At 39.1% G+C, this 4,316-nt stretch overlaps 1 pseudogene; it reads right to left on the reverse strand.

Annotated features, from left to right (window-relative positions):
* Positions 1-2,537: 2,537 nt before the first annotated feature.
* LOC102262524 lies at positions 2,538-3,240 on the reverse strand (annotated as a pseudogene).
* Between the last annotated feature and the right edge of the window lie 1,076 nt (positions 3,241-4,316).

The following is a 4,316-nucleotide window of genomic DNA, read 5'->3' on the forward strand; positions in this document are numbered from 1 at the left end:
GCCGCCGTCTTGGCTGACAGTTAATTTGCATAAGGATATGCTTATTAGCCAATGGGAAGGATAGCGGTCGTACGCTAATTACCATGTTTCTCTTTTATTAGTGTAGATAATACTGTTGGAAATAGTTTAAGATTTCTGGGACTCTTTTTGTCCTTGGGATATATAAACAGTCCCCGGTTTGACTTAAGATTTTTTGACTTTACAATAGTGCGAAAGTGATATGTATTTAGTAGAAACTAAATTTTGATTTTTGATCTTTTTTCAGGGTAGCAATATGTAGTAAGATACTTGCGATCCCGGGCAATGACAATGAGCCACAGCTCCCCATTAGCCGCCACTTTATAGCATTTTTTTGGATACTATGTTCTGAGCTGGTTTGAGGTAGGATAAGCTCTGATGCTCAGTAGGTTAGGTTTATTAAATGCATTTTCAACTTACAATATTTTCAACTTATAATGGCTTATCAGGACATAACCCCATTGTAAATTTAGGAACATCTGAATATATATCTCACTAATGATACACACTAATTATTAGCTTTTTAAGTCATCTGACATAATTTCTCTCTGTGTGCTTAAGCCCCTAAATTTGTATACATTTACATTGTTTTATTTTGCTTTCAACATTTTTGGAAACTATAGTTTTATTTTTTAATGAATAAAATTTTTTATTTTACCTTTGAATTTTTACACATTTCCTGATTATTCTGTATAAGGTGGAAACTAGAACTGTTTGAAAGACATACACAATCTAGTACATCAAAAACAGGAGTTTTACTTTTATGCTATACTATGTTCACAACCATGGGCGTGCTTGCTAAGTAATATACCCATCACAGTAGCAAACGTGAGGCAAAATACTGGTAAAGAAAACAAAGCAAGAAAGAGCTACCAGATATACAGACAGGCTCATTCCATTTTCAAATGCCGAGTATTTAGCTGCACTTTTTGTTCAGCTAGAAAAGAGGGACTTACTTTTTTTTGGTTTGTTTTCATCAGTGCATGAATGTTTTTTTTTTTTTCTCATTTCAGCAGATGGACAAACAGATGGTACCACAGTTATGTGGAGTGTTAAAGAGAGAGCATGGACACTGAGCGACTGGTAGGCTCCGTGTTCTGGATTCTCCCCATTGCAGTGTTCCGGCAACTTCCCTGAATGATAGGGTCTTGTTTCAACACATCTGTGGACTTGGCTGGATGAGTACAATTGGGAGATCTGGTGACAGGTACTAACAAGCATTATCAAGACTGGCGGTAATACAGGGAGAAGTCATGGATATTTAAAAATACTTTTTTGATTCAGATCTTGGTGTGACTAAAAAGTAATGACTGTGCTGAGAACCGTAAGAAGACAGAGCTATGGTGCTGGAAGTTCTTCTCAAGTTTTTGAAGCAAGGCCTGCTCACCAAAATGTTCATCAATTTCACTTCTCACCCCCTCCAGGCCCTCTATCCCTGCTCATATAGTATTAAACCATGGACAAAGACAAATAAAGATAGACCTAAAAATAAAAAGGTAAAGAAGCATAAGGACAGAAATTTAAAGAGGAAGAGAGAAAAAAAAGTCAATAGTTGAAAAGACAGTGGAAAAGAATGTTTAGATTTCAAATTTTAAAAGCCTGGAGCTAGGAAGAACCCAAAGCCTGAGTACTCCCCATGTGAAATGCAATCTCTGCAGAACATTATTCATAACGGTGTTACCCAGGAGACAGGTAAGGACATTCATAAAACATGTGGCTTTCTTTTTCCTTTAGCGTGTGGTTACAAGCAAAACAGATTCCACAACTGAAGCACAAATCCCCAATCGGTGACATTGTTGTAGGACAGGGTTTTAGTCACGTGAGTTATATGAGCATTGGGCCTTCTCATGGTGTCATAACCCTTGCCTGCCACACAGAACTTCAATTTCAGGCTTCGAGTTTCCTCAGAGGAAGACACTGGACGTCTGTGGTCGTGACCTTCTGAGTGGCCATAGCCCCAACTGGTCAGGTATCTATAAGCTCCGAACAACAGGCAGAATTACTGTGAATTGCCATAAACCCCAAATGTGAGATGGTAGGTGTCTCACTCCAGGTCCCAGCATCACAATATAATCTCTGTAATTTTCTGTACTTTACAATGGAGCTGTATTTCAGTGACTGCTTTGATATCAGATTAAACTTCCCCCAAAGTTACAGATAATACAGGTTATTTTTTCTACCAGTAAGAGTTCTGCTTAGTTACAAAACCCCATAATCACAGTGTTTGGGTTTTTGAAAAAAATAAACACACGGTAATCCTGCGAATGTTAAAAAACAAAACTTTAGAATGCCTTGGCATTTATGTCGCCAATCAGAGTTTGAGATAAAAAAACCAGCTGTTTACCCCTGGACCATTTTTGCTAAGCTGAAGCTGTGAAACATTGAAAAGTCAATGCATAACTCTTCTCCTTCTTCTTCTTCTTCTTCTTCTTCTTTTCTTCTTTTTTTTTTAACCACACAAAGGAATATATGTGGCGGGAATAGAGTGACACTGAACAGGTGACAAAGCACCATAGACATTAGTTCTCTCCCTCCCCAGTGTCTCCTTCATCCCCCGGGTTTTTGACGGCCACAGAGTGAGATTGTTCCTAAGCAACTGCATGATCAGGGTGCTGTGTTTGTACGACTCTTCATTCAGTGTACCCAGTTCAGCAGTTGCCTCATCACACACCACTTTTGCCAGACTGCAAGCCTTTTCAGGAGAGTGCAGAATCTCATAGTAAATAAGACTGAGAAATTCAGCGTGGGGCCAAGTGGAACTGGGTGTGTAAGCTGCATTTCTTTCTTACTAATCTCAAATGGCTTGCTTATTGTCTCTAGGTGCCACCTCAGAAAGCTATCTAAAAGAATCCCTTTTCATTTTCAAGTAGAACACCTTACTTTCTGGTTGTGTAGCATTGGGAATAAGATATTTGTCCGACAGCTTGAAAACATCGTTGCAGATGTCCTGCAGTTCTGCCTCAATCTTCTCATCGTACTCTTTGCCCATCTGCTGCTGCTTCTCCTTCCTCTCTGTTTTCTGCTCAGTGCTGGAGATGACACAGCAGTGACAAGCAGATTTCTCCTTTCATTGGAGAGCTTGTGCCCTTGCTCTGGAACTGCCTTCAGGGCTGCAAAAAGACCTTCACAGCACTCAGCATGCTCATGAGCTTGGCTTTCTGTACCAGCTTACTTTTATCCATGGTCATTCCTGAGGGAGGACTGCGGGAGGCAAAGACGCTCCCAAGCAACCAACCTTGGTGACTGTTTCCGTCCCAGGCCCACTCCTCAGGCAACAGAGAATGGAAGCCACTACCCTGGCTCTTGAATCGGTGGCAGAACTGGCAGCAGTTCTACTTCTGCTCTGCAGTTTTCTTTTTTTATTATATTTTGTCTTATAAGACATTCAGATGGCACCAAAGTCAAATCTGTACTATAAAGTTCATTCAGATAATCTATCTTATATTATTCTCCTCATCACCTGTTCCCTCCCTCCCACATAGGTGACAATTTTTATTAGTTTTGGTCTGTCCTTCCATTAAAATTAAGAAAAAGTTGTATTGATTTCAGAGAGGAAGTGAGAGGGAGAGAGCAAGAGGAAATGAGAGGGAGAGAGCGATAGAAACATCAATGATGAGAGAGAATCTTTGATCGGCTGCCTCCTGCAACTCCCCTACTGGAGATCAAGCCCACAACCCAAGTATATGTCCTGACCAGGAATCAAACTGTGACTTCCTGGTTCATAGGTCGAGGCTCAATCATTGAGCTACACCAGCCCGGCTCATTACAATTTTTAAATACAGTAAACTCCCGATATTTTGAACCTCAAGTTAATGGACTTCAGATTTAACAGACAAAATTTCTGGCCCATATGTCATATATGAAAACACCCTGTTAATTTTAAAATGCTTTTAACAAGATTTGCTTATAATTAAATTAGCAGGTTATTTTTTTGTTACTAATTCACTGTTATTTTTTTTAACAAATTGTAGCAAATAGACCATCTGTTGGAAAAAACATTGCAATAATTTTGCTGACATAAATAAATATTACATATCTACAACTATAGTCTAATATTTAAATCCCAGAGTTGTTACTTGTAAACACAGTAATTGATTCTGTTGTTTGGGGTGACTTTTAAAAATAATTGGCTCTGTTGTCCTGGGGTGCGTTTTAAGGAAATGCGCTAAGCCACACCCCAGCCATGTGCATTTATTTACTTGCAGTGACAGGTGAAGGCACGCATTTACTAGACCTATTCAGCATAAATTTAAAATTACAGTAATATGTATATAGAAAACTTTTCTGTGAAATTAAAC

This window comes from Myotis brandtii, unplaced genomic scaffold (genome assembly GCF_000412655.1).
Source record: "Myotis brandtii unplaced genomic scaffold, ASM41265v1 scaffold513, whole genome shotgun sequence".
NCBI lineage: Eukaryota > Metazoa > Chordata > Mammalia > Chiroptera > Vespertilionidae > Myotis > Myotis brandtii.